The 13191-nt window shown below is 42.1% G+C and overlaps 1 protein-coding gene across 1 annotated transcript in view; it reads left to right on the top strand.

Moving 5' to 3' along the window:
• The first annotated feature begins 3969 nt into the window (after nt 1-3969).
• The window catches only part of LOC126106458 (hepatocyte nuclear factor 3-alpha-like), a 428368-nt gene continuing 419146 nt past the window's right edge, over nt 3970-13191 (top strand). Inside the window, exon 1 of the mRNA XM_049912745.1 lies at nt 3970-4085. The gene's annotated coding sequence lies outside the window, so the exon portion shown is untranslated. The remainder of the gene's footprint in view (nt 4086-13191) is intronic.

Genomic DNA, 13191 nt, shown 5'->3' with positions numbered 1-13191 from the left:
TGGTTCTGTAGACAACAGCAAACATTTTTCCATGAAGGCTTTGACCATCTTGTCTCATAGGGGGATAAATGTATTAAAAAATGTAAATTAAAAAATGTATTAAAAGCTATGGCAATTGCTTTTGAAATAATGAACAGTTTACTTACTCTTTCTTTTTAAATATCTGTCTTTGTTTCATTTGACAGCTGCTTATACATATGTGTAGAAACAGATCACTTACAAGTTAAAAACAGAACAGCTGAGGAATTAAAATTCCATGTAAGAGGAAGAGGGAAATTTATACAAAGGCCAGAATAATCAAGATCTCATGTTACTTTCAAGCTGCAAGAAATACTATAATATTTTGAGGAGAGTCATTAAAATGTCCAGAAGAATGCACACATCCTGACAGAAATGAATAATTCAGATAATAAGGTTAAAACTATATGGGTCATTCTCAAACGGGAGACACGACAGCCAGCCAGTATACCCCAATACCATAACAATTAAACTAAATGGCAATTTTCTCGCTGGTAATTCACAAGCTGTGAATACTTTTTAACAATCACTTTCTAAATATAGCAGCAAAAATAGATTAAACAGTTCAGTTGAAGAAGCAAGAGAATATATTAAAAATATCACTCCACAAAACTTTAAGCAACTAGAAACAGCACCAACACTATGAAACTAACAGACTTATTTTTCTCTAAAAATCAAAAGCTTATCTGCTGTCGGTGGAATTTCAAACAAATTTGTGAAAAGTTGCTCTAACTTAATGAGTAATGTCCTCAATCATAAATATAATGCATCACTGACACAGCAAATTTTCTCAGATTAAAATATGCAATAGTTTCACTATTTTATAAGAAAGGTGACAAGAAAGATTTAAATAATTGTTGTCACATTTCCTTACTGGCATCTTTTTCCAAAATATTCGAGAAAGTTACGTACTCAAGAATAGTCTCACATTTAAGTGTTTACTTAGCATATCACAGTTTGGATTCCAGAAGGGCAATGCAACTTAAAAAGGTATTTACACATTCACCTAACAAATATTAAATGCCTTAAATAATAAAATGTTGATGGTTGGCACTTTTTTGTGATCTTCTCAAGGCATTTGATTGTGAAGATCATGTTACACTCTTACAAAACTCAAGTTTTATGGAATTGATGGCTTTACACACAACTGATTCGAATCATACTTCACAGAATGCAAAAGTCGAGCTGAATAATTCACACAATGTTGGAAAGGCAGGAAATTTCAGTGACGGGGGGGTGGGGGGGAATCGCTAAGAGTCCACCAGGATTCAATTTTGGGTCCACTCCTATTCCTTAAATATGTGAATGACCCTCCAATTAACATTGAATAAACAAAATTGGTACTTTCTGCAAGCAATGTTTGTGTTATAATAAATCCCATTAGACAGAATGCAAGAGAAGAGATTGCTAATGATGTTTTATGGAGAATTATCAACTGGTTCTCTGAAAAAGGACTCCCCTCTCAATTTTGAGAAAACATGCTCTATGCAATTCTGTAAAATAAAGAGAGCAATACCAACAATTGATGTAGCACATGAACAGGAGACAGTATACAGGGCAGAATGCTTCAAATTTTTGGAAGTACATACTGCTGAAAACTTTAACTGGAAGAACCGTCTTACTGAGCTTTTCAAACAACTCAGCACACCTACTTTTGCTCTTTGTATAGATAACTGCTGATCCTGGAAACAAACAAATCATTCTCCTGGCATATTCTGGCTATTTCTACTCAATAATATCTCGTGGAATAATTTTCTGCAGTAACTTCATCACTTAGAAAGAGAGTATTGATTCCACAAAAACAAGCAGCAAGAATAACACGTAATATTCATCTGTGGTTGTCATGTAGGTACCTCTTCAAAGAGTTTTGTATTTTAATTGCACCATCACAACACATACATGATTGCTAATATAATTCATCATAAATTCATCATAAATAATCCATCACAATTTGAGAATAGTGATGCCCACACCTAAAACACTAGTGGGAAAGATGACCTTTATTACACGTTATTAAAGGTGTCAGCGTCTCATAAAAAGAGTTCAATATGCAGCAACTAATTTCTTCTACAACTATCCCAATAAAATAAAGTGTCTGACAGGCAGCAAAGCAAAGTTTTAAATGTAACCTGCTTCTATTGCTTAAAAACTGGGAGCCTGTAAAAAATTAGTTTTTAAGTGTAGTTGCATGAGTAATATGTTAATTACTGTTAACATATGTATATGTAGCCTGTGAACTGACTCGTTTCAACTAAAGGGTCGTTCAAATGATATATGAAACATGTAACTCACTAACCAACCAACAAAAGTAACAGACTGATACCAATCAGCCAACAAGCACTGATTATATTAACAAATACTACTTTACACTTCCAAGAGAATAACATGAATTGGCACACTGTACTGTATACAGAAATGAAAGAAGGAAGCAGCAGGAAGGAATTTATCAACACCACTTACCATGGGTTTGGTAATAGTAAGTACTGCATACGCATCTTCTGTTTTTTACAGACCAACTACTAATGATCAGTGTCTCTAATTTAAGAATGAAAAATAATTTATCCTGGCCTAAACCCAGCTTCAGCTCTGAAAGGAGTACATCAGTCATTCATACTGCTGTTTGTTCTTCTACCCAGATAAATTTGGGCTCAGCGTGATAGTGGAAGGCCCGCCCACCGCTGCCGCCCTCCGCCAAAATCTTCGTTGCGGTGTTTAACATGGGGCGTAAGTTGTTCCCCTAAAGCAATTACTTGTGCGACAAAACGTGCACACTCAAAGACTATTGTTTACCCATGTAACTCTATGTAAAATGTGAATTCAATTACTCAATATCGGTGTTTGTCGTTAAGTAAAATCTATAAAACATTAAAGTAAACATAGTTTGTCTGTCAACCGCACGGCACTCGTACTTAGTATTGTGGTAACAACAATCATGTCCCATAAAAACAATATGCATGTACTGATAGTTCTGGAGCAAAGTTGATTCATGTACAGCAAGTCTGATCAGAAGGTAGTCCTTATCACAACTGTATGTTATTTGGGGATGTACCGCTGTACTGAGTATTTAAATATCAGTCGCATGTTAATATACTAAGCGATGTTTCTGTGTAGCTAGTATCAAAAATTTATGTCACACCTCTGCTACAAAATCGGCATTTTTTTATTCTTCTTCCACCTACAAAGTGAAATTATGCTGGCGTAGCAGTACTGCATCCGCATTTCCGTCGTTATGAGATTCGTTGTGAACAGTGATTTTCGATCTTGTAACTAGTGGGAAACCCTAAACACCCGATGTTGTGTTTCACTCCCTCTGCAAAGAATCAATAAACTATCCGCACACAATGTTTGTTACTTTTGTTTGTTGTCGATGAGAACTGTTTACGTGGTATAGTACACCAGATTTTGCGCAGTTTCAAATAACCTAGCTACACAAATGACGCTATCACTCACTTTCGAATGATACTCAGTTTCGTTTACTTGAAACTACAAGAATAAAATATCACTACTAACAGCTTCAAGGATGGCACATTTTAAGGCGTTACCCTCATTTCAGTAACTGTTTATTTCAGCCTTGGTGAATCATAACATGTGACCACCGACCGCCATCTTCGTCCCGAGTGCAACGCTAAATGTTGAGTTGGCTAACCTGAAGATTGTTTATGCATGACGCTAGTTCTCATACAGCTCTGTTGGGAAACCACTGAACAATATGACTTACATGGCTGTCGCGGTCGCTTTAGAAGCAATCAGTGAGATCATTAACGTTCCAGACAAACGTTATGTCACTAAAGAATAGCCTAAAATTGCCTAGTGTGTCTTACTTAACCTCTTTGGCGTCAGTCAGCTGTCATTGCGGCTGGGCAGTCGCAGAGCAGTGCTGCCGCTGCGGATGAGAACAGCGTGGAATTGTGAAATTGTAGTGTCGCTGCTCATATGTTTTGCTGGTACGGCTTGGCTGGGTGGTGTTGGTTGATGCTATAAGCGAAGAGCAAGCAGCCTGCAGGAATGGTTGTTGTGGAGTTTGTTTAGCCCATCGGCGTAGCAGACATTCACGTATTTACTGCCTGGTAAGTCGTTTTGTGCAGCCTGGAACATGTAGATGTGATGTACAGTGTATCTAGAGCTGTTAATCTGTAATTCGTTGAAAACTTTTTTATCAAAGCACGGGTGTGCGTCGTGTCCCTTATTCGTCCGCAAGGAGTAATGGCTGAAATTTGACCCATATATTCTGAGATATGTATTTCAGCTTCACGCTATTGATTGATGCTCCTGCCAATACGGGCAGAAGGCGTATGTGTGCCTGCGTGAATACCTGCGCCGTAGACAGCTGGTTTTTTATAGCAGGCGACGCAGCCTCACAGCTTGAAGAAAAAGTTAACCTAGAGGTATAATGTGTTGCGTACGCCCTCAAGGGTCGGGAACACGCAGCTGTTGCTCTCGCGTGCCTATATTTGGTCGATCAAAGCTATTTGTTTCGAACTCTGTAGCGAAGGCCAACGCCACGCCGAGGAGTTTAGCATCGCTGCCAAGCTGGTAAAAGATTTAAATTATCTCCGCGATCACGTGCCCCATAGCTTGGTTTCCGTGCGGTATCAGTCGAACGCTTTCTTGATGGATCGCCTTTTTTGATGAGCAGAATCATTTCTTATGTAACAGACCGTGCGTACGTACTTATTTTCCGCGTCCCTTTAATGACCCCCGGTCCCGCTTACGTAGCGAATATTTTCGGCTCGTCCAGACTGTCTCGGCATGTAATCTGTCTTTTTAAGTTCGCAGCTATACACCTGCTCGGTCTGCTACTCCAGGGCAAGAAAACTGTCGATGCGAGGCCCTAGGAACGAGGACAAAGTTATGCATGAGTGGCACATAGAAAGTCCACGACGGCATTGTGCCCCTTTTTCGCTATTTTAATTTGCTTCTGCACTGCTGTTTTTATTTATCATCGACAGAGAAGACGGGTTTTCCGATTGATGGATATGTGTCGTTATTAGGGCGATCAGTCCTGCGGGCATACTGTGATTCACTGACCAAAAAGCATCAGTCGGAATGGATGCCCTTAGCTCCTTTTGCAGGTTGTTACTTCCAGAAACTGTTCGTGTTTTGTCTCCGATCGAAGCTAGGCGTCTATGAGCCTGTTCAGGCAAATAGAGTCCCCCTGGAATACAGCGTCGCCCCTAATACGGATAGGTGCTGCTGGCGTTGCTTAAGGCGTTCGTTGTATCCGTGGCGTCGGTGACGCTATGCGGGTGTGTGTGTGTGTGTGTGTGTGTGTGTGTGTGTGTGTGTGTGTGTGTGTGGTGACGCTGTTTGTGCGCCCATGTTTAACGAGAGCTAATCTGCTGTTCGTGGCCCAAGTCGAGCTGAGCTGCCGACGTTTGCTGTTAGCGAAGGAGGGGTGGGCGATAGGCGATCAGTCTTCTTTGGCCAAAGGCGAAGGGGGAGGGAGGCAGCGGCCACCGTGTCGCAACAACACGCCAGGCAGCTGTTTACCTGCCGCCCCGCTGCAGTTTTCTCTTTGCTTGCCGGCGTTTCCCCTGGTAGGGCTTTTCGTGCTCCTGTTTTGCGGGACGCGTTTTCCGCTAGCAACGGGCTTCGCGTCCCAGGCGTTCGCCGGTGCTAGAGAGCGAAGCTCTCCACGCTGCAGGGACGCCTAGCTATCCGCAGCCAAACCATCTTATCGTGTCCCCTGCCCGGAGTGAAGCAGCGTCCTTCTCTACTTCGGCGAGCTGAAGACAGCTGTGGAATGTCCCCCCCCCCCCCCCCCCACTCTCTTTATTTCATCGCCTTTGTTTACGGAACATTATATACTTTGCAGGGCTTTTCAAGCGAACCATCAGCTTTGCTACCCGAAACTGCGTAGTATGTATACCATAAATCACACACACACACACACACACACACACACACACACACACACACACAGGTCAACTGAAGCGCACCCCCCTCCCCTATCCTTCCTGGTTAGCATTTACTTATTTATTCGTCTTTTGACCAACACAACAGTGTAGGATATATCACATAAATAACTTATATAAATTAGGTACGAAATGGGCTAGGATTAGGCAAGGGATGGAGTAAGAGGTTGGTCAGGTGTTTTTCAATGGAAACATCCCAGCATTCACATTATCAACTTACGAAAACAAACGTCAAGAACCCGGCGCTCGCGAGTGGAAGTCCAGACGGTGTCTTACCGCTGCTAAAGCCGACCGCTCGGTATGCGATTTGGGAGAAAACAGTCAATAGAATACACGTATGTAGTCCACAATTAGCTTGTATCATGCTCGATAAGTATACACAATAACGTTACTCGAACATAAGAGTTTGTTTTATATGGTGTCTGAAAAAATACGAACACCTACCAGCACTACTCCCTCTATAACTATTCTCGACCCGATTCTTCCCGTTGAGGCGGTGTATACATTTTGCATAGACACTCATAGAAAGATAGTACACCTCTTAACAGATTGAAAATGTACTGAACAATAACCGAGGGTCTAGTATTTCTGTAAGCTTAATATATTCACTTACGTTGTAGAAACACTTCTCAAGAAGAAACGTTTTTAGCTCGGCACTAACCTCTTTACCAACAAGTTTGTGTATGTTGGCAGTGCATTATAAAGAATGACACCGTGGCTCACATGTCCTAGAGTAGGTGTTCCTGCTTGCTCTACGTAAAGTGACAAACACAGTACCGTGTATTACAATTTTGATCATCACTATTGGTCTCAAAGTATAGCTCTGATCTGTCTACCGCCCAGATTTGGGTCTTCCGCCGTTTCTCCTTAAGTTATTTCGGACGTGGGTTACACTGGCGAGTAATCACACTGGCCCCACATTCGGAAGGAACGATGTTCGGAATCACACCCGGACGCACTGGTTTAGGCATTCTGTGCTGCTTCTGAATCGATCGGGGCTGAGGTGATCTCTTCGGAAAGGGTATGACCGATAACCTTCCCCATGCTTACTATAGGCGTAGCTAGAACTTCATCTCGAGTGATATTATCGTCAACGAGGCGTTAAATCTTTAATCTTCGTTCCTTTTAGTATGGTTCGTTCAACGACGGCAGGCGCCTGCCCCCCCTCCCTAGTCTAAAAGAGCGAGTGCAGCGACTCTTAATTACTTCCGTGCTACTGAAGGCGTTTGATTTATATTTCTTTTGTGATTGAGGAGGAGGGAACACAGGATCCCATCTAATCCATTGCGAGAAACACTGCGACTGTGTGACTTTGAAGAATTAGCTCAGATTGCTTCCACTTCTGTGACACCCATGTCTGCATCTCCACCAATAGTGGAATCATCGCCATATTTCATTCCGTTCGGAAGTTTCACGAGAAAAGCAGACTACAGCGCACAGAGAGATTACACGCAGTATAACTGCAACAAATTGAATCTGCCCTGTGTAGTACTAAACACCTGATGATTATAATTAAGGTGCAGCTACTCATGAAGATCCAACGTGGGCTGTAATTACCATATTGCAGCGGAAGTGATTAGATATGCAAATGCGTTAACGCGGAACCGGTTTACGCTAAAAAAAAAAGTTCCAGTTTTGGCCACGAGGTTCGAATCTGGCGCTGTACAGCGTCTCTACGTTGTTTCCGGTGCTCATGGTGAACAAATTGTGTAAGCGACAGTGACTAATAAATTCAACATTATGCTTTCCTCAAGTGTTTGACCTTTTCTACCCACATCCTACTCCTAATAAATTACATACGGAAACATTTCCGTTTGTCTTTTTTTGCATTCACAGCGCAAGATTGCAACTAGTGGTCAAAATTGGAACTAATTTTTTCAGCGTAAATCGGTTCCGCATTAGCGCTATAGAATATTTATAAAATAGCGCTGCCACACGATAATTATAGCCCACTGTGAATCTCTGTGAGCAACTGCAATTTAATTATAACCACCTGATACCATTAACAGAACAGTTGTAAAAAAGAGACACATTTATTAGATCGGTGACCGGTTTCTATGGCTAGTTTAAGGTTATTAGAGTATCGGCGTAACTTAGGAGACGAACGCTAGACAGTGTTCTCAAACTACCGTCCGTTTATTAAGACTCTAGCTATCTTCGTTTCCTTAGAACCAAGAAACATACTGCTGATGCCAATATCCGCTATTCTAAATCAAGTAACGAGTCATGGTAGGTATATCGAAGAGACAGGTTAGACGCTGTAGGAGGGAAAGTGTTCACTGCAGTCGACAGAAGTATTGTCTCTGTTGAGGTCGAAACTGTGTGTCAGTGAAGTTAGCTGGTCGCGTCTAAGTGAAATCTCCTGGCTAACCGATTCTGCTGAAACAGTTGTACAGTCACTCAATGTCTACGGTGAGCAGCGCGTAAATACCGAGATCTTGCAATACTAGTTGGAAGTACTGGCTGGATGTAGCTTTTCTGCCGAATACAGACATGGACGTGTATCAATTCATTGCAGGGAGTACACTCAGTCAGTCTTGCGAAGTACATTTGAACACGGCTTTCGAAAATTGTTGAGCAGCTAGTTCGGCAGCCCTTGTTGCTACAACCAGGCTGCACCTTATCGACAGCGTCAGTATAGACATGAGGATTACTGATTATGATGTTCACGAAAGTTAATAAATCAGTTAAGGCCAGGAGAGTGTTTCCGCTAGAAAGACCAGGGAAGCAGGTGTTAGCAACGAAATGACAACATTCTGTTCCGGGGATTTATGGACAAATTTTAAACACACTGTACGTGCCTAGTAAGTGGGTTAAGGACGAAGACGACCCACCGTGGTTTTATAACTAAATTAGGAAAATGTTGAGGAAGCAAAGGTTGTTTCACTCTCGGTTCAAAAGAGAACGCGCAAATAAAAACGCAAAGTTTAGTAGTAATTCGTATGTCCATTCAGAGCAAACAAAAATCACATCAGTCATACCTTAGCAAAAGCTCTGGACGAGAGCCCGAGAAAATTCTGGTACTATGTAAAATGACTTAGTGGGTGTTAAGACTTCGATCTAGTCTCTCGTTGATAAGTACGGTGTGGTAGTGGAAGATAGCAAAATGAAGACCTAAATTTTAAATTTCGCGCTTAAGAAAACTTTCATGCAGGAGAATGGTACAAACATACCGTGGCTTGACCGTCGCACAGTCCTGTATCGACGGCATAATAAGTATCCCTGGCGTAGATAAACAGCTGAAAAATTGAAAACAAATAAGTCGCCAGGTCCAGGTGGAATCCCAAGTCAATTTTGCAGAGAGTACTCTACGACAATGGCCCATTACTTAGCTTGAATTTATCGCAAATCTATTGCCCAGCGAAAAGTCCTAAGTGACTGGGAAAAAAGCGCAGGTGGCCCCTGTGTATAAGACGGGATTCGCAAAATTACATACGAATATCCCATAAAACGGTTTGCCTCAGAATTCTGGAACATACTCTGGGTTCGAGTATGAGCAATCTGCGGTTGTTTGCTGACGATGCTGTAGTGTACGAGAAGGTTTCGAAGTTGAATGATTGTAATACAATACAAGATGACGTAGGCAAAACTTTTGGTCAGTGTAGTGAATGGCACCTAGCTTTAAATTTAGAAAAAAATGTGAGTTAATTCGGATGAATAGGAAAAACAAAACCGTAATTTGCGGATTCAGCATTAGTAGTCAAGTCGTTTAAATATCTGGGCATAGCGTTGCAAAACGGTATGAAATGGAACGAGTATGTGAGAATTGTGGTAGGAAAGGCGAATGGTCGACTTCAGTTCATTGGGAGAATTTTGGGAAAGTGTATTTAATCTGTAAAGGAGACATATATCACGCTAATGTGACCTATTCTGGAGTATAGTTATCGCTAATAGAATCGTACCTTGATAACAGACAACAAATGGTCATAATTGAGAACCAACTATCGGACATACTCAAAATTGAAACCGGAGTTATTCAAGGATCAGTAATTGGCCCATTTCTCTTTCTAGTGTATATCAATGACCTCCCACATAACTCGCCAGACAAATCAATTCTATATGCTGACGACATCACCTTAATAACATCAGACGGAAATCTGGAAACTTTACAGGACAAAAATACAGACATGGTAGAAGACTCCACCACGTGGTTACAAAGCAATAAATTGGTCTTAAATGGCAATAAAACAGAGACAATAAATTTTCATTTGAGTAAGTTGAAACCAGAAGGGACGGTAAACACATCTGTCAAACTGCTAGGAATTTATTTAGACGCAAATTTGAACTGGGGCGAACATACGCAACAACTATGCAAGAAACTGTTCAGAGTAATTTTTTTTATTGCGCAAACTTAGGACTAGTCAGTAAGAGCCAAATGTTAGAGGCATACTATGCCTTTTTCCATTCGCACCTGGTCTATGGCATAATACTTTGGGGGAACTCTTCAGGGGCTCAGGAAGTTTTTAAGTGGCAGAAGAGGGCAGTTAGAGGTATAAAGGGCTTACCCGACAATGAATCATGCAGACCAGTATTCAGGGAGCTGAAAATAATGACTCCCTGCAATATTCATATACCACTGTCTGATAGACATCATAGAAAACCAGAGTAACTTCACAGTAAGGGGGAGGTACATTCACACAACACAAGAAATAAACATTACATTGACACGCCCCAGGTAAGGCTAAAGAAAACCCAAAACTGCCATTACTACATGGGGATTAAGCTATTCAACAAACTGCCTATAACCCTGAGAGAAATAAGAGTACAGCAACTAGGGAAATTAGCTGATTCTGAATACAACCTACAACACCCTGGAATTCGAAGAAAACTTGAGACGCCTTCAGAATGAATGATGATTATAGCATGTGGTGAAAATATAGGCGCTATCATATTCTGTGAAAAATTTGATCCAAGGAGATGTATAACTGTAAATACTTTTCTTTTCTGTATATTTTTAAAAAACTAATTGGTACCTTTAAAAAAAGCCTGTATGTATTGTATTGTTTTGGTACCTTGCCTTGTATTTTTTGACGCTGTCTGTTACAAGAATAAGTTGTTTAACGACAATAAAATTGGATTTGATTTGTTCGGTATCCGCACCAGATCAGATTAATTAAAGGAAGACATCGAAGCATTTCAGAGACGAGCTGCTAGATTTGTTACCAGTAAGTTATAACAACACGCATGTATTAGGGGAGTTGGTTCGTGAGCTCAAATGGAAATCTCTGGAGAGAAAGCGACGTTCTTTTCGAGGAATGCTGTTGAGAAAATTTGGAAAACTGAGATTTCAAGCTGACTGCAGAACGAAGCTAAGAGAAATTAGGACTCATACGGAGGCATGTGGACAGTCGTTTCCCCTGCTCTATTTGCGAGTGGAACAGGAAAGAAAATGGCTACTTGTGGTACAGGGTAGCGACCGCCAAGCATTGTACGGCGGGTTGTGGAGTATGTGTTAGGTGTAGAAGCACACATTCATGTAGGGCCTGCAGTGTGATCATAGTCATCTTAAAACATTTTAGTGATTCATGCTGAAGATGGCGACCAGATGGGTCGCTGGGAAGGTGACTGTATTCTTCGGCTGCAGACACGACAACAATATATTTAACATCATCTGTCACCGATTAGGCCTTAGACGTATTCCGACCGGCCATCTGCTGCCTACAAGACAGTAAGAGGAGCGATGCTAGTAAAGGAGTCTTGGTGATACTGCTGCTTCTTTCTTCAAGCAGCTCCTCATTTGGCTCAAAGATGCCGAGTGGATCCTATTTCAGACTTCCCTACATCAGAAAAATTCGAGGCGGTGCCGGGAATCGAACCCAAGTCTTTACGCGCCTGGCAGCGACGCAAAGTACTCAGCTACTACGGCGATCTGTAGTCGGTCAATACACCTTGAAAACTTACGTAGTCACAGCCTGACGGTTAGTTCGGAAACCGCAGTTATTTACTACACATGCTACTATTGGAGGTAGTGTGCCCTTGTCTTCCATTGGCTTCCGAACTGACACCTTGCCACTTGTAAGAGTATATACAGTTTTCTGTAATGGCTATACGACACTTCTTGGTTACATGCTGGAATATAGTTCGAGAGGACTGCCGTTCAAACTTCCCTCAACCATCCAGATTTCATTTTTCTGAGATCGGTAAAGACCAATGCTGCAATGGTACTTTTTTAAAAGGACACTCAGTTCCGTTCCGCATTCCTGGCCTTCTCTAATGACGACCACATCGAAGGAATGTTAAATCCTGACCTCAACTTTTTTAAATACCGACGTGCTCATGATTCTAGCAGCACAGCCCCTCCTCCCCCCCCCCCCCCCCCCCCCCAACCCAAATTCCGTAGGTGTATTGATTCACGGTGGCATGATATTGACTACAAACACTGAGGCGATTACATAGGATTGGTCCCACTAGTGCCTTGCATGAAATTTCTGCAACACGTGCACTAAACGTAGACGGATATGTCCCAAGAAAGCTTAATTTCTTCAAGCCTTCTCGGTCCCATTTTCTATTGCAACAATTCAGTTACTCATTTTCGTCACCATGTTCACCTCCAGGGATTATGCTGGCTGCCTGTTCCGTCTTCAAAACTTATTATTCATTTTATAAACTGAAATGCCTTGAAACTTCCTGGCTGATTAAAATTGTGTGCCGGACCGATACGCGAACTCGGGACCTTTGCATTTCGTGGGCAAGTGCTCTACTAACTTTTTTTTTAGTCTCATTTTGTTCGTTTTCGATCGTTGTATCTGCTCGGTGCGGACGTCGCAAGACACCCGTTTCAGTTCGTAGTTGATCCATTATCTCAGTTTTTTTATTACAGAGGGCAACTAACCCTCTGATCTCCAACTGAGCTACCCAAGCACGACTCACACCCCGCCCTCACAGCCTTTTCATATCAGCGCACACTCCGCTGCAGAGTGAAAATCTCATTCTGGAAACATCCCCCAGGCTGTGGCTAAGCCATGTCTCCGCTATATCCTTTCTTTCAGGAGTGCTAGTTCTGCAAGGTTCGCAGGAGAGCTTCTGTAAAGATTGGAAGGTAGGGGGACGAGGTACTGGCAGAAGTAAAGCTGTGAGGACGGGGCGTGAGTCGTGCCTGGGTAGCTCAGTTGGTAGAGCACGTGCCCGCGAAAGGCAAAGGTCCCGAGTTCGAGTCTCGGTCTGGCACACAGTTTTAATCTGCCAGGAAGTTTCATATCGGCGCACACTCCGCTGCGGTGTGAAAATCTCATTCTGAAACGCCTTGTTGTTGCAAAGG

Source organism: Schistocerca cancellata, chromosome 10 (assembly GCF_023864275.1).
Source record: "Schistocerca cancellata isolate TAMUIC-IGC-003103 chromosome 10, iqSchCanc2.1, whole genome shotgun sequence".
NCBI lineage: Eukaryota > Metazoa > Arthropoda > Insecta > Orthoptera > Acrididae > Schistocerca > Schistocerca cancellata.
This window is presented reverse-complemented; position numbering and strand designations above follow the sequence as displayed.